The sequence below is a fragment of the Cricetulus griseus genome, chromosome 7 (assembly GCF_003668045.3).
Source record: "Cricetulus griseus strain 17A/GY chromosome 7, alternate assembly CriGri-PICRH-1.0, whole genome shotgun sequence".
In the NCBI taxonomy this organism is placed as follows: domain Eukaryota; kingdom Metazoa; phylum Chordata; class Mammalia; order Rodentia; family Cricetidae; genus Cricetulus; species Cricetulus griseus.
In genome coordinates this window covers 49,183,514-49,201,614 of record NC_048600.1, presented here as the reverse complement: position 1 = coordinate 49,201,614, position 18,101 = coordinate 49,183,514, and the positions used below count along the sequence as shown (strand labels likewise).

Below are 18,101 nucleotides of genomic sequence, written 5' to 3'. Positions count from 1 at the left end.
GTTCTACTTTGTTTTTCTTCTCCTTAAGAAAAAAAATAAAAAGAGATAGAAGGACTGGACAGGTGATTCAGCCTTTAAGAGCACTCAGTGCTCTTGCAGAGGAGCTGGGTTCAATTCCTAGAACCCACATAGCAGTTCACAACCATCTGCAACTCCAGTTCCAGGAAATCTGACACTCTATTCTGGCCTCCATGGACACCTGGCACACACACTCACACACACACACACACACACACACACACACACACACACACACACACACACACACACAGCACATATATTCATGAGGGAAATATTAATATATATAAAATACAAAATAAATAAATGGAGGGCTGGTAAGATGGTTTAGTGGGTAAAGGAGCTTGCTGCCAAGCCTGATGATCAGAGTTCAATCCCCTGGACTCATATGGTGGAAGGAGAGAACTGACATGTTGTCGTCTGACCCTCTCATTTGTACTATGACATGTGTCTGCACATGCATACACACACAAACTCACATACACACACACATACCTGAACACATCTGTGAATCTGCACACATGTGAACATAATTACACAGCACCAAAAATATATAAATAAGTAAATAATAAAAAGAAAGGTTTGGTGAAATTTGCAGGAAAATGGATTGAACTCAAAGAAACCATTCTGAGCGAGGTAACACAATCACAAAAAGACAAACTTGATATGTACTCACTCATATGTGGACCTGCTTTATAATACATAGTAGTGACCATGCTTTATCAGAGTTGTTTTTAATGATGTTGCTCAGAATGGTTTCCTTCCAGATGATGATTGAGAAGCTAATTGAAAAAAAAAATGGTGCCAGGTACCACAAGAGTAACAGAACTGTACTGTTTTTCTGGGATTTTGTTTTTTACTTTTTTTTTAAATGGAGAGTGCTGGATGTCTCTACAATTTTGTTCAAATGACTACAGAACCTGGAAAAGCTTTTGCTGCTATTGATGCATAACATACTGCCATTATTGGTCTTTTTATATAAATATAAATATACATATATAATTTGAATTTTTGGAAACTTTAACTGTGCTGTCAACTTTGGAAAAAAGTATCCCTGTTTACCATGTTGAGTTGGCATTGTACAAAAATTAACAGCCATATTGGTCTAGAAATGTTGAACTTAATTTTTTTCCATTTGTACAGAGGTAACACACTGTATTAAATATGTAAGGTCTTAAAAAAAAGAAGGGATTTTGAGAGCACATCCCTTGTGAATGGATGCTCTCTTGACCTGGACACATGGGGTAGGGCCTAGGCCTGGCCCAGGATGATGTGGTAGACTTTGGGGAGCCCCTTTTGAGGGCCTTACCCTGCCTGGGGAGTAGAGGGAGGATGGCTAGAGGCAGGTGGGATGTTGGGGGGGAGGGGAGGGAGAGGGAAAAGGGATTGACATCTGAAGCAAGCTTGTTCCTAATTTGAACCAATAAAATAAAATAAATAAATAAAAACAAAAAACAAAAAAAGAGAAAGTTTTGGATGGTGCCACTGTACCTAATAAGGAGGTGAATGGTTTAGAGCTAGTTTTTTTGCCGGCACAGAACCCAAAATGCTGCTGCATTTCTTTGGAAGGCCACCAGAGCAATCCTCTCTCTCACACACACTTACACACATTTACACACTCACTTGCACTCCCAGCAGGCCCTAGTTTCACTCCACGCCCAGCTTCCAACCTCAAGAAGCAGATTTCTCAAAAGCTAGGGCTGGATATGAGTAACAGGCAATTCCGTTTTGTTTGGGGCACAAGACTTCCTACTAGTTGGGGCCAAAGGGGGTTACTGAGAAGATGTGGTCCTAACCCCAAGGGAAATCCCCACAACTGAATGACAGCTTGGGAAGAACACAGTCCCTGTTCCCAGAAAGGATGTGCTCTCAGTCAAGGTCATGAAATCTTTGGGGCCCGGGGCTCATGTTGTACAGCCAAGGCAGTAGAGAGAGGGGAATGTGAGCATCATGGTGTCCTTTAGAAGAGTCTGCAGGGTCACTGGTGGAAGGAGGAAGTAGCATCTACATTCAAAGTTAGGACACGGGAAGGGAAGCAGGCCATTAATATTGGGTACCACAGTTGCTCTGAGGCTTCTAAACTTTCCCTGGGAGCAGCAGTGTTTGGAGAGAGAGGGCAGGAGAACCCCACAGCATCCCCAGCCCTCCTGCTACCTCTTCATCTCCTCCCCTAAAACCTCAGGCCATGAAGGAAGTGGTGAGGACTGTCCATTCAGTGCTCTCCTTTGCCCACATCAGGACAGTCTAAGCCGAGGAGAGAATGGAGCAGGCATCCTCTCCTCCATTGCATCATTGTGGGAGGGGAGATGAGGCTGGCTGGGGATGTGACCAGCCGTAGGGGCTGGTCCTATGATACCCTGGGAGACAAGGAGGTGAACTGCCGTGAAGGCTCTGATCAGACCTCTTTGCTTTCCTTCCTTTCTCAGGTGGAAAGACTCCCCCATGACTCCTGCCAACCTGATTTTTCAACTCACAGTGTGGGGTGGAGGGGAGCAGAACAAGGGAAGGACAAGGAGTTTGAAAAACAGTCACAGCTCTGGACATGCTTGCTGCCCCCAGGGGTCAGTTCTGCTGGTAACCTCCCCCCTAGGCAACTCAGAGTCTACCACAGAGGCACTCCGTGGTGACAGCTAGGCCGACATACACTCCAGTACCACTTTGAGGAAGCAGGGCCCTCTCTCCGCCACTGAGTCACAGGGTGGGCCGAGAGCATTGCGCCAGTCCCAGCAACAGGATAGTGCCAAACAAAACCACTGTCTGGTGAAACCACAGGAAGACAGAAATTCAAACAGTCACCAGTCAACACAAGACGCCTTCCTGGACCCAGAGACCAGACAGACACCTGGGCTGAATTTGAGAAAAGAGAGATTGACAATAGATATTCTTAGCCAAAGTTTTGCTAGCAAGAACCCCTCCCAGCTGTATCTTAAGATAGAGCCACGAGAGCCACGGGAGACCACACGGCATCTCGTTCCATGGCAGACAGACTCCATTACACAAGGGCAGATACTTAGGTACAGCAGAGCATGGAACACCAGAGTGCACTGGCCACTATTCAAGGAGGTTTTCAAAGGAAAAGGTATATATAAGATATTATAATACAAACTTTGGCCACAGGAATTAATCCGGGGCAATGGGGGCCTGTGGGTGACAGGAAGTGGCTAAGCAGATATTTCTGAAGAAATTTTTAAATATAGGGTCATGGTGGCTTTGTGCAAAGCTGTGTGGTCTGGCCGAGTCTTGGGCGGTAGTCACTTTTACCTTACAGCTGCCTGCTTCGTTTCCTTTTGTCTTAGGGTTGGCAAAAGCTAGTTGGTTTTGATCCCGACAAAGCTCGCGGTGAAGAACACAAAGCAAGATGACTTAGGAAGATACTTCTAGAACAAGGCTTGGTCATGGCAGGTTTAGAACAAGGCTTGGTCATGGCAGATTTGTCCCCTCAGGTAACCGGCAAACAGGTGGCCTGAGCCCAGCTCCTTGACTGTTATTAACTGAGACGATGCCATTTCTTCCCAGCAGAGGGCAGAGCAGCTTCTCCATTCTCCTTACTTCTCAGTCCAGAGCTAAAAGAAATGCTGTTGAGCAAAGAAATGTGGCAAAGTTGAAAGAAGAGTTAATCTACAAGCCTTCAGATGGTCTGGGTATGACAAAGACCCCTTATTTCTTCTTGGACTATACAATCACACCATAGATTGTGCCCAGAGATTATGGGAATGTTCTCTGGGACTGAAGCATCTTGAGGGGCTCCATAGCAGTCTCTCTCTCACAGGTGAGCCTTCTCTGAAGTCATGAATCCACACCCCTGACCCAGGTTAGAGTCTATTTGGTCATTGGCTGTAAAGATGCTTGTGTGGATGTGTCATCTTTTATTAAAGTGGAGCTGGGGTGTTGCGCGTGCTATGGATCCCAACGTAGGCTGTGGAAGTATCGCCTTCAGCGCTGCATTTGGACCACACAGCAGCCTCAGCCTCAGAGACTAGGTCGGTTCCTCCACAGGAAGGAAGAGGAGAGGACTCTGGATTTCACTTCCAGGATTCAGAAACGACTGGAGTAATTGTCTCTGCCTTCCTTTTGAAGAGAAAACCTGCCTTCTAGGGTCGCCCTTTGATCTCCTCAGTTCATCTGTGTTGGTGACAGAAAGCCTCCTGCCAAACTCTTTACCCTATGGAATGAGAGAGAGACACTCTGTGGCCGTGCCTCTCCATGTGTTGTCATCTCTGTCTCCCCTGATTTCTTCTAGCTTTCTCTTTCTCTACTCTTCTGGTTGGTTCCTGTTAGTCCAAAGATGGGAGGGGAAAGACCACCGACCCAAATCATCAAAGCCAAATTAATTAAAGAAAACAATTCGGAGCAGCTTCAGAGGTCCCGTGGATCTGTGTCTTGCTTCAACAGTGTTTGGACGGAACAGACCCGGGGACTCCTCTCTGTTAGCTTCCCTCCGCTTCTCAGTCTCTCCAGCCGCAGCCTTTTGGACCAGCTCCTGGCCACCCTCGGCTCCTAGGACCAGCCAGTCCCATCTCTTCGCGGTTAGCTCCCCACAGCGGATCAGCCATGACCTCCCAGGTTCGTCAGAACTACTCCACCGAAGTGGAAGCTGCCGTGAACCTCCTGGTCAACCTGCACCTCCGGGCCTCCTACACCTACCTCTCTCTGGGCTACTACTTTGATCGGGATGACGTGGCTCTCGAGGGTGTAGGCCACTTTTTCCGCGAACTGGCCGAGGAGAAGCGCGAGGGTGCCGAGCGTCTCCTCAAGTTCCAGAATGACCGCGGTGGCCGCGCACTCTTCCAAGATGTGCAGAAGCCATCTCAAGATGAGTGGGGTAAAACCCAGGAGGCCATGGAAATTGCCTTGGCCGGAGAAGAACCTGAACCAGGCCCTCTTGGATCTTCATTCCCTTTGTTCTGGTCGCACAGATCCTCATCTCTGTGATTTCCTGGAAAGCCACTTCCTGGATGAGGAGGTGAAGCTCATCAAGAAGATGGGCAACCACCTGACCAACATCCGTAGGGCGGCTGGCCCACAGGCAACGCAGACCGGCGTGCCCCAGCCATCTCTGGGAGAGTATCTCTTTGAGAGGCTCACTCTCAAGCATGATTAGGAGGCCTCGCCTTCCAAGGGGCTCCCTCTGCTTTGCACCAGCCAGCCTCAGGACCTTCACCCGAACCATTAGGGAGCTTTGTAATCGCCCTAGAGCCCCTCTCAGGTCTTGGACCAAGAAAAAAATAAAGCTTTTTGAAACAGCAAAAAAAAAAAAAAAAAAAAAAAAGAAAGAAAACAATTCATTAAAGCAAGCTTTTTTATCTTTGTACACAGGCTGCCTCCCCCTAAGGCAAGGTTTGAGAAGACAGCTTTGGATGTGAGGAAGACAAGGTTTTTATAGCTCAGGGGTAGGGGCTTTCCAAATGGGGCATTTGGAGGGCATAATAGGTGGGGTTACAGGAGCAGAACCTAAGTATACCAAATTAGTCATAAACAAAAGACGCTATTTCAAAGTGGTCATGGCTAGGTAGTCATAACAACCTTTTGAGACAAAGGTAGGTTGTAAGATGGTTATAAACAACATTTTGAAACAAAGACATGATTGTCATTTCTTGAAACACACAATTCAGAACCATTTGTAGTTAGGTTACAGGTGGGACATAACCCGATCCCTGAGGTTTCATCATAAACAGGAATGAACCTAGTTTGTCTTTACTATAAGATGGCTTTTAAGCCTAAGATGGAGGCAGGCTGGTCCATTGGTTCCCTCTCCTTGTTCACTTCTTGCTCCCTCCAGGTGGTGAGATAGTACATGTGTGTCTTTCACATAAGAAGTTTCCATCTGCAGAAACTCAGTTGATCCATGGTTGGTCCTACGCTTCTCAGCTGTGTCAGTGTTTATTTACATCTGGGACACCAGGAGACAGGCTTAGCTAGGCGTTGCCAAGAACAGGAAAACTGTGATGATAAACAGTTGTGTTACTTTGTCCCAGGCTCTGAGTTGATGCTCAAGCAGCTGCATCTCAGAGCAGACACAGAGAGGGGACCCTCAGGAAGTCTCCAGGGTGGTGTCACTGACTGTTCTATATAGTGAGTTCCAGGTTAGCCAGAATCAATCAAACAGTCTCTCTGTCTCTCTCTCTCTCCTTCCCCGTCTCTCTCTCCTTCCCTCCCTCTCTCTCTATCCCTTCCTCCCTCTCTCTCCCTCTCTTGTAGTGTGGTTTTTCCATATTTGAATTTAACTTACTCCACATAATCTCTAGTTCTATCTATTTTCCCATGAATGCAGACATAAAAGCAGAAGTAAGAGCTGTTTGGAAGGAGGATAAGGGAGGGCAGTGGGAGTGCAAACAAGCACAAAGTAGAATGACATCTATATTATAAAATGCTTCAAAGACATTTCTCTGTATACTAAACAAATCAAAATATCAACAATGAAAAACACCATAGCTCCAGGCAGAGCTTTGGGGTCTTCTTTCCCTCCCCCAGTCCCTCTTGGGGCCTCACCTTGACTTGTGGAGCCTGGACTCTCAAGAAAGAAGCCAAGCCCAAGGTTGGCATGGCACCTTCCTGACACCCTCCGTAAAGGAACAAGGAATGCACACATAACTTGGCATCTCCTCCAGTCTGGAGCCACGACTCCCATTTCCTGGAAAGAGGGGTAACATTTCAGCCTAAAACACAGACACTTAGGTCTTGGCTGCATGGGGCCTCAGGTCGCTGCCCTGTCACCCAGCCACCATGTGACTATGGAGAAGTTACTGTCTCTCTTGATTCTGAGTTTCTTCGTCTGCAAAATAGGAATAAATGAATGTCTTCCTGTAAGCAGAGATGGGATAAGAGCACAGTGAGAAAGCACACATCTTGACTGTGGCACATGGGCACTGTGTAGCCATGTTACCAGCACTCCTGACCACTCCTGTGCAGATAGCACAGGGCTGCATTCTCTACCTCTGTGGTTACACATGACTTGAGACTTTAGGCACCCTTACCCAAATCAAATGCCGGTAGCATTCTCAGGGTGCCTTTAAGACATGAAGGGTCTGTACTGCTCATGGATTTCCAGCAAAAACAAACTGCTGTGGACCGGCTGGGGGTTGTCAAGGAGCAATTGCTTTGCAATTTTCCTCTTTTTTTCAAAGTGGAAGCTGAATGAGATAAGAAGGGAGACACGGAGAAGCGCTCACATCCCTACTCTTACCCTTTTCCTGGTGCTCTCTTCAGGGTTGGGTGGCTGCCTCTGAGCCAACTGTCCTTAGAGTGCAGGCCACAGGGATGGTACCTGAAGGCTGGAGGAGGAAGAAATGGACTCAGTCTGTCTTAGGCAGAGGATCTTGAATGACAAAAGGACCCGTGATCCACTCCTAAATAATTCTAGAGAATATGTCTGTCAGAGAGAGAGAGAGAGAGAGAGAGAGAGAGAGAGAGAGAGAGAGAGAGAGATGAACTTCCAAAATGGGGTGGGCACTTGCATTAGAATTGTCCAAGTTCTTGTTAAAGGTACAGGTGTCTATCATCTACAGAAAGGAAGACAGTCCTATGGGGAAGGTGGAGACAGGACAATGTGTTAAGTGAAATAATCCAGGCCCAGGAAGACAAATCCCGGATTAGCTTTCTCACATGGGGAATCCTGAAAGTTGGTCCACCCACAAAGAGCAGAATGGCGGGTTCTATAAGCTAAGGATAGAAAGGAGACGCAGAAGTTGCCCAAAACTAGCTAAGAGAAATGCGTTCTAGTGTTCTGTTGCCCAGCAGGAGGACGAAGGTTAACAGTAATGTCATGTACAGTTCAAAACAGCTAAGAGAAAGGCTGTCATAGGTCCTTATCACAAAGAAATGAATGCTGGGAAGGCATGCTAGTCATCTTGATTTGAACATTACATAAGTTGGGCATGTATCAACATCACATTTTACCCCGGGAATATGTATTTTAGGATGTATCATACCTCAGTAGAGATGCAGATCACAAAGTCTCAGACCCATGGAAATTAGCATCTGAACATGCTGAGGGCTGGGGTGATGTTGGCACCTGCCCTTGACTGGTGGACCAGGTGCCTGTGTTAGCAGACATTAGCAGTGAGTGCCAGATGCAGAGATGGTTGACAGAAATCTGCACAAGACAACAAGAAACCATGCGTTGTCATCTATGGAATATAGTATCCAGAAAGGCCCTATGTAAGCCATTTCAAAGCCTAGGAACAAAATCATAGAGCCCTCCTGCCAGCTCTTAAATCCTGATCCATTATCACTGGTCCACAAGATAAAGGTGAGCACCTCACTCAGCCTCTCTGGCCTCAGTTTCCTCAACTGTGAAATAAGATAATGATAGATCCATGTCCCTAGAAAGATCACTTTAGACCTCATACAGACACATGAATGACTGCTTAGATCCAGTGGTCACCACTGAAGCCTATCTGGTGGTTGACTCAGAGCAGGGACCTCAGCTGTGTTTTCCTTTGCCCTTCACCACTTTGTTTGCCTAGTATTCATTGTTCCCTTTCAAATAAAACAGAGCAAGACACGAAGTAACTAGTCCAAGGTTAAAAAAAGTCACTGGAGATTGGAGTTCTTGGCTTTTTCATAAAATATTTAATGTCCTTTAGTGCCAGGCTCTATTCTAGGCATTGGGGGTTTTGTGGTACAGAAGGTAGATACGGTTCCTGGACCCGTAGCAGTTCTGTGTAGTTTGGGAAGGGTTAGAAGCAAAACTGTCTGAACCCAGACCCAGCAGATCTAATTACCCTGAATTGTGCCTCCTTGGTGGATGGCGGTCTTATTGTCATTGTTGGTAACATAGTGCCGCCCAAGAAATCCATTAGAGAGTTAAGTGGCCAGAAAAATCTGACAAGTCCAACAAATCCTGCTTTACTGTAGCTTCCCCTTCCCCTTTCCAGAGAGGCAGATCTTTCCAACAGGGACCTGTCCCAGTGGAGTGACTTCTGCTTCTTCTATCTCTGTCCACTGCCTCTAGGGTCCCCAGACCCTGCATTTGGTGAGAAGAGTATGAATCCAGGAATGGGGTGGTAAATTCATCCTGGGATTATTGTTCAGACTGGGTAATGCAGGGTCTCACAACATAAGTTAGAAAGAGCAATCATTTTACAGATGCATCTATTATAGCATCTGCTGCTTGATTCCCTAAATCCTGTTGAGAGATTAGAGAGAAAGACAACGTCTCTTTCATAAGCCCACATCTCTGGGAGCAGAAAGGCATGGGGATATGGGCTCCCTCTAGTGACGAAGTGGGGGCATTTCAGAAAATGCCCACAAGCTGCCTCTTCAGTCAAGGAGGTGATTGCAGGGTTCCTGTACAAAATGGCTACTCTGTGGTCTAGAAAAGCAGAAGGCAACCTATCTTAGAATGCTCACTCTTCTGAGGACCATGGTTCTAAACTCCATCTGTATAATCCGAGGTCTGGCTATATGTGGTTTTCTCAGACTTCCCCAGGGGACTCAACCCTCCTCACCAATCTTCCTCTGACAGGTCAAACACACACCTCACTCCATTTGCTGGACTGATGGGCTCACCTTTGCTCTACTCACCCTGTCCAGAGCCAAGACAGACTTGGGTCCTCAACTCCATTTCCAGTCTCAGCTTCACCTTCTAGAAGACATCTCATTGTATTTTTGGAACCACTTAATACCCTAATGATTAGGAAACTCTTGCAAACAGATGCCTCTCTGCTGAGTCAACAGACATCCAACTGTCATGGGCATGAACCCTGGTGTCACTTTGAGGCAGTCTTGTGACCTCCTAAGTCTGTACTCTCCTTGCTTGAAAGTTGAGACTCAGAATTCTGTGGTTAAACAGACAAATATAGGGAAGTACTTTTGGAAAGGACAGTGTGCAAGCTGACGTTAGTGCTTTTGTTATTTTCATAGCTCAGAAATCAGCTAAGATGCTGTGTTGCTTAGAAGCAAATTAATTTCGTGAGAATGTGACCCCACCATGTATTGGTGCCTTCTCTCTACCAACCATTCGGCTAGTGTGTGTGTGTGTGTGTGTGTGTGTGTGTGTGTGTGTGTGTGTTGGGGTGTGAGAGTACTGGGGACATGGCACATGGGTAGGTAGGGTTTAAGGTCTGTCCAGTCACCTAGAGCTCTGAGCATCTGAAAGCACTGACTTGACAGTTTCCTGGCTTTCTATATGTACTAGTTTATTCTGCATCTATTACATTCCTTAGTTTCCACTTTTAATATGGAAAACCTGACAAGTCCTTTGTGTGTGGCCTATTTCATAGGAGGTTTAAGGGGATGGGAGTCATGCAGACAATTTAAAGTCTAGTATTAGGTATACTGTTCTTCAAAGCCCTCCAGCTGTTTCCGGTAGCTTGAGGGCAGCTTCTATCTCCTCTCTCTTCCACTCTTTTACATGAATATTTTTTTCTCTGAGATTCCAGAACAGGGAAGGCCACTTCTGCTGTGTCTTCTGACACTCATTGTTTATGAAGAGGAAGTTCAGGACCCATACCTCAACCAAGCTAACCCCTTCTCAAAGAACAGTTCAGGTGCAGCCTTCTCTCTCCCCTCTACCTTTTAAAGAGGTATATTTCTAAGGGCAGCAGAGACAGTTCAGCAATTAGGAGTACTTGCTACTCTTGTGGAAGACCCATGCTTGGTTTCCAGAACCCACACGGTGGCTCACAATTATTTGTTAATTCCAGTTCCAGGTGATCTAATGCCCTCTTCTAGCCTCTGCAGGCACTGTATGTATGTGGTGTACTTACATACATGAAGGCAAAGCCCTCATGGACATAACATAAATACATCTTTAAAAAGTCTATTGCTGGTTCTCCTGTTCATACATGTAATACACATAAAGAGGTGAAAACTGATAGCTGATAAAGCCAGGTAGCCCTGCAACAGCCTGTAGGGTACACATACTGGGAAAGGGCTCCTGAGGCCTCTCTTATTTCTTAATCATAGTGATTTCCAAAAGGCATTAGTTCCCTAGATGAAGAATACAGAGTCAAACTCAAGGAAAATCTCAGTTAAGGTGTGACATATGAAGTCCTATAGTGACACTTTTGAGGTAGCTCCTATCTCTATCTATGCAGAAGCCAAAAGGCAAGAGAAACCTGGAAAAATCCTCCAGATACAATTGTGTCCAATCCCTTGGCCTACTCTGGAGCTCTGAGTAGAACACCCAGCTCTTGGGCTCTAGTCCACAGATAGCTTCTATGTAAGGAAGGCAGTGGCACAGGCATTTGATACTCTTAAGCCCTTGGAGGATTCAGATACCCTGGAGGGGTCAGCTGTGGACCTGAAGGTCTTCATTTGTCTACAAGTTTCCATGCTCACAATGATATGAAAATAATAGTAAAAGCTTCGGTCACTTGAGCACTCATTTTTCATTAAATGTAAATAAGCAAATGATGTGGCCTTTAGTATCTATTGCCACCTCCACATTTTACAGATGGGGAAACTGAGGCTTAGGAGAGTTGCCTGAACTCACAGGGATAGAAAGTCTAGAAACCAAGCTGTCTACCACCCTCAGGAACTATCTTTTAATGCTTGCATAACAATTTGCCTTTAGAAATCAAATCCCTGTGTGCTGGATTTATTTCTCACCCGGTAGACAAGCCTGATGATGATGAGGAAAACAAGGCTTGCCAGATGACAAGCTCTGCCTTGGTTAATACAGGAGTAGGAGATATCTGCACTCTGCAAACGGGACGTGTTTCTATAATCACTCAGGACGTGTCCTCTGTGATCAATGAAGCTTCAGGCTGGGTGGAGAAAACTGACACAAAGTCACCATGAGCAAGAAACTGTCATGCTCCCCTCCCAATCTGGCCCTTCCTGGAACACACCAGCTTGGCACTAGGCTTGAATTCCACTAATCATTTAGTTAGTTTCACCATCTGAGGCACTGGGAACCATGACAAGGAGTGGGTTTCTCAAATCTATAGTGGCCAATCGACCAGAGTCTGGGAAACAGTGCCTGCATAGTATCCTACTCCATGGGACCCATGTAAATTCCCAGTCTCCAGATGCCCATCAGTTTCCCAGGACTCTGAGGCTCTCAAGCAGCGATGTAATTATCAAAATGAAATGACTATCTAAAGGACTCTTAGTCAGCTGATAAATAAGCAAGCACCTCTTCAAGTTCCCTTCATTGGGGGTGTGTGAGTGGGTTTCTAGAGCAACATTCTGATGATGACCTGGAGCTGCCTATGCCTGGACCTTGTTCCCATAACCATTGTCCTCCAACCTATCCTGGTAAGTGGCCTTGGGGGTGGAGAGGAACAGTCTGACCTGGTGGTGAACAAGTCAGTTGCATAAATGGCCCTCTGAGTACCTATAACAGCAAAGAGGAAGAGGGATGGGCACCTAATGCCATTGTTCCTTAGCAATCTATGGCACCACAGAAGATCTAGGGCCATTTGTGACAGAGTATACAGCAAAATATAAAACTCAAAAGACCAGAAATCTGCACACAGATAGAAGTGAGGCTGTTACTCGAAGTTACTCTGTTCAGGGCGCCATCTACCCTGCTGCCACACTGTGACTCAGGACTGTTCTCCTTTCAGCACTGGAAGTCCCATATCCCTGGAAACCCCTCCCCCAGCCATTAGGAAACCAGAAGAGTTGGTCATGCCCACTCTTGTTTATTATTTTATTTGTTAGCATATAAAGTAGCGGGTTTCATTGTAATAGCATCATAGGTGGCTATCACTATACTTTGTTAATTACCACTGCCCTTCCCTGTCCCCCATTTCTTCCTCTTGATGGTTGCCCCACTCCCAAATAGTGCCTCTTCTGCTTTCATGTTTAAAATAAGAACTTAGAGGTTTAAACAAGTGGAGTGACTGAGCTATTTGGAAGCAATGATGAATGGTCTTCAGCTGTTTTCTGTTTCTGTATCAAAATGTTTGAGCCTCGGTCATCTTTAAAGAATAGAAGTTTATTTAGATCATGGTCCTGGAGACTGGGAATCCAGGAACATGGCTCCATCATCTCTTTGGAATGAGGTGAGGGCCTCGTGCTATATCCTGCCATAGCAGAGGGCACTCCATGGTGAGAGCTGTGCCAACTCAGGCCCCTCTTTTTTTTTCCTATAAAGCTACTTATGTTCTCACAGAGCCCTCTCTTGACCTCATCCAATTCTAATTACCTCCCAGTGGCTCCACTTCCAAACATTCTTAGCAGTGAATTGGGGGATTGAGTTTCCAAAATATGAACTTTGGGGAGACATATCAAACCACAGCACAGTAAATAGTAAGCTGATTCAGTTCTCATGGGCTCCAAGATCTTTATGATTCATGCTTTGTGTTGCTCTAAGTGAGCAACCACCACCCCCCCCACGCCCTGGCCACCGCCACAAAAAATCAACCTGTCAAACATTAGGTGCCCTGTGAACTTGTTTAGGACTAACTGTGGGGACAACCGGAACTCAGGCTGAGAATGCTGAGAGGGACCTATGAACACAGGGTGGATTATGCCAGTTTTACCAAGTCTACTCACCCTCCCTCTCAACAGGTTCCAAATGAGGTCCTACATTGAGGGCTCAATTAACCACATGATAACAATAAATTAGGATTTGTGAGATGGCTCAGTGGGTAAAGGCACCAAACCTGGGAACCTGAGTTTGATCCCCAGAACCCACATAGTGGAAGGAGAGATCCAACTCCTGAAAGTTATTCTCTGAAATGAACATGTGTTCACCACTCAACAAATAAATGGGGAGGGGGACTAATAAAAAGTTTAGACACATCTTTACTGAAATCATATAGATTTTTTAACATTGTTCTTTAAACAAAAAGTTGCATGGTGGTAGCTATGATGGGGGTTAGAGATGATTTAGAGTAGACAGAGGTTCTATGTGGACACCTTGCCATTTTATAGAAGGACTTGAGCACCCATGGATTGTGGTCCCCACCAGAGATCCTCCTGCTGGCCTGATTCCTGGGAGGAAGTTCCTCCCCAGCCCTGGAGGAACTGATCCTTATTGAGTATTGCCTAGGAGCTGGAGGCTGTGCAGTCACTTTCAGGAAGGGAAGTAGAGGGAGGTCAAGGTAGGCCTGAGAACGCCTGAGAAGAGAAAAAAGTCTTGTGATCTGAGGGAGCAGCTTCCGAGGGTTGGGAACACAGGGTTTCCCCTGTGGCTGGAGCCCTCAGATTTCAAAGCTGAGCCCCCACACTCCAGTATTTGGAGTCCCTGCTGTAGGTTGGACCACGGTCACCTTCTTCCCATCTACTCTTATGGATCTCTGTGTCCTCTTGAGGTAAAATGTATCCTCATCCCTCGTCATAATCGAGGAAACTGGGGGTCAGGGTGTATTATTGGAAACAAAAGTCAGATGCAGAATCTTGAGGTGTTGTCTGTATTGGGGGATGGAAAGGTCAGAAATTAAAAGAGCAAATGTGTAGAGATAGAATTTCACCCCACTTGATAGGGGGAAGGCACTGTGTGTCAGAGGGCAGACAGGTTTTCCTGGAATCCCACCATCAGCTGTTTTTCTGATGGAGACTTTCCAGTGTCTGCTGTCTAAACCCATCCTGCAAAGCTCTGCTGGAGGTTTAGAGCCCTTGCTGCCTTCCTGACATGGGCTGACTGGCAGGGACTTTGCTCTGTCTATGTTCCCCTAGCTTCTTCTTTGCTCCTGTGGAGTCTACTCTCCTTACTAGCTTCTCTAAACCCTACACCCATCCTTCATTGTGTGTGGCTCCAGATGTGTGGGATCTATTAAAGAAAATGTTGAAAAGGAGAAATCCAGAGATGATGTTCCTCAGGGGGGAAAGTCGGCTTTTTTTGGACATTACTACCCCAAAGCCAAAGGCACCATCTGAAAATAATACTTAAATGACCTTTAACTGATGAATGGTGTGAGCTTGCCTCTGCAGAAGGAGGCAGGAAGGCTGGTGGCTGTGGCCCAGCCATGTGGCATTGTGTGTCATGTCTAGTGTCAGAACTCCATTTCCTCATCTGTAAAATGGGACCAGTGAGGCTTGGTTGAGGCTTAATGAGAAGTATAAAGTCACAATAGCACAGATTGGGTAAGCTTTGAAGAGCACAGAGCCCCAGCATCTGTTAAGGGGCCACATGTGATGATGGCCATTTTGCTGGTGACATTTCGAGGTGGTGTGGAGGATCATGGTGAGAGATGGGAGGGTGTGCATGTGTCCTGAATTGCTTCTCTCTTCCTTTACAAAGCCACTGAGATCCAATAGAGGGGGCTCCACTCTCGTTTCCATCTCAAACCATACCTTTAAACACCAAATTCAGATTATGATTCTTCACTTCAATTCACAGTGGGTACTCAGTTCCAATGTGTGCTGTTGGGGAACAAGTCACGCCAGACCACAGCACTGGGCATGAATGGAGGCACAGATACAGCTCCATTATTCCATGGTTCCATGAGTTGACTGATCCTGCTGGTCACAGGAACACTGAAGGCATTGTTTAGGGAAGGGAGCGTGAGTGCAGCTGCTAAATGAGTTGTGTGATTGCAAGTGCCATTCATCCACCCAGATGCCAACTCGGCATCTCTTCCACCCTCAGCTTGTTGCTGGCATGGGAGGTCAAGGTAGGCCTGAGAACGCCTGAGAAGAGAAAAAAGTCTTGTGATATGAGGGAGCAGCTTCCGAGGGTTGGGAACACAGGGTTTCCCCTGTGGCTGGAGCCCTCAGATTTCAAAGCTGAGCCCCCACACTCCAGTATTTGGAGTCCCTGCTGTAGGTTGGGATGGTGGGATTCCAGGAAAACCTGTCTGCCCTCTGACACACAGTGCCTTTCCCCTATCAAATGGGGTGAAATTCTATCTCTACACATTTGCTCTTTTAATTTCTGACCTTTCCGTCCCCCAATACAGACAACACCTCAAGATTCTGCATCTGACTTTTGTTTCCAAAAGAGGCTGTAAGCCTACAGCCTAGAGTGGCTAAAGGAGTTATTGAAGTTCAGATCTCAGAGCCCATGCCAGACAGTCTGAGTACACCCAGGAGATGGTGCTTTACCCAGCTTATCCCACGTTACTGAGATGCCTGCTAGAGCAGGTCACCATGAGTGTGGCTCCCAGAATTCACACTTTCCTTTAATTCCTGAAGTGCATTTTGCTTTAGATGGGCTGCATTAGTTTCCCATGGCTGCTGTAATGAATCCTTCCAAACTGGGTGATAAGGTTTTTTTTTTTTTTTTTTTTTCTCTCTCTCTCTGAAGGACAAATTTCCAAAATCAGGTGCCTTATCGCCATAGGAACAGGAAAATCTCTCCTGCTGGTAGCCTTGAAGTTCATGGACTCAGGCTGCATCACTTCCATCTCTGTCCAGTGCTCCCTCCCTTCCTCTTTCCACCTTCTCCTGTCAATCATAAGAACTCTTGTCACTGGGTTTAGGAACTGCCTGGATACTCAAAGATGATCTCTTTCCAAACTGTTTCATTTAGGTTCACTTGCAAAGACCCTCTTCCCAGTAAGTCTCCACTTTCACAGGTTTGAGGACAAACACACCACATTTTGGGGATCACTGTTCGATCCAGTGAGTGGAATGTGGATTTCCCTTTGAGAGGTTTGTGCATGTACATAAAGTAGTGAGAAATAGGCAGTCCAGGGGATATAAGGAGGTAGGTGTATCAAGAACTGGTGTGGGCTGGGTGGGTTAGACAGGAAAAAGAGGAGGTAAGAGGCAACCAGCAGCCACCAGGATTGTGTCCTAGAAGTACTGACAGGCAGATGTTGATTGAGATACAGAATATGGGAGAAAACAATGGGATCTTTCAGGAAAAACAGGTTTCCAAGTGCCTGGAACAGAAGACACATTGATTTTATGGGAATCAACCTTCACTCAGGAATTTAGGCCCTGGATGTATGGGGCTTGCTGTGCTTCCAGTGTCGATAGAAAGAAAGGGGAAATTAGTCAACCCTATTAGGCTGGGTATGGGTTACAGCCAGATCAGCCAGCACCCAAACTGGTAGCCTTTGGTATCCTGTTTAAACCAAGGTTTCCTCATCCATGGTTGCACAGTGAACTGGCACAGTGGGCTCATTCTTAGCACAGCATGCAAATGTGGGTGGGAGAATATGGGCTTGGATAGGGCATGCCATTCATAGCAGTGTGGGGCTTAGAGACACTAAGCATCTAGGGGCAATAGGAAGAGGAAGGGGGACTTCAGGGACCACTCTTCTTTATCCCTCTCTACCTGGCAATTCTTGCAGCAGCATCCATCATTCAGAGGCCCTAGAGGGGTACATACAGACTTGCTGACAGCCAAGAGTAGAGTGCATGCAGATCCCAAGACGAGGTGCCTTGCTCTCAATGCAATGAGCCCTAAAAACTCTGCAAACATTGCTGATGAATTGCCGTTGGCTTCTCAGGCATCATTTGCTCACAATTATAACATGGAGAAGCTGCAAACACCCGTTGAGTTTGCTGGTCCACCCTAGAGCAAATAAAATCCCTCTCTGAGGCCCACACTCAAGCAGAACTGATTTCTCTGAAGCTTAGAGGCAAAAATAAAATCAGATTTAAATCTCAGGAAATTGTGTATGTTTTTTTTAAATCCACCTATGTAAGCCCATATTTAAATGCTAATATTTGGAGCCTACTGGGATGCTACATTTATTTTCTTCCTTAGCAGCAATGAGAATAATTTATTTATGAGAATTCCAATCCTCACCTATTCTCCTGAGCCCCTACTCCTATTCCCACCCACCAGGGATGGTGCAGTCCCCTAAGATATTTAAAACCTACAGCTCACTCTCTCCCCAAATCTCATCCTCTAAATGCTTCTACCATTTTTGCTTCTAGAACTCCTGGAGCCTTTCTCCTCCCCCAGCTCCCCTGCTCAGTCACTAGCCGCATGGATTCCACCATTTTTGTCCTCCTTGAAGTACTCACTGAGCCCCACCAAAGCCTTCCTTTGTTTATCTATCTATAAACACATAGAACAAATAATGGTATCCAAATTCGTAATGAGTTTAATACGACTAGGGTCAGATCCCCCAAATCCAACTCCTAGAACCACATTGGGCCAGAGAAAAAAATCCTGCTGGTGTTTGTCTGATGATGAAGACTACCACAGAATCCACCCTTTTCTTCTGCACCGTTGTTCTCTGAGGAGCTGGCCAGCAAATTCTGGGAGGTCCCTATTCCACTGGTTT

At 46.2% G+C, this 18,101-nt stretch overlaps 1 pseudogene; it reads left to right on the top strand.

The window, feature by feature from the left end:
- The first annotated feature begins 2,765 nt into the window (after nt 1-2,765).
- LOC113836656 lies at nt 2,766-5,258 on the top strand (annotated as a pseudogene).
- The last annotated feature ends 12,843 nt before the right edge of the window (nt 5,259-18,101 follow it).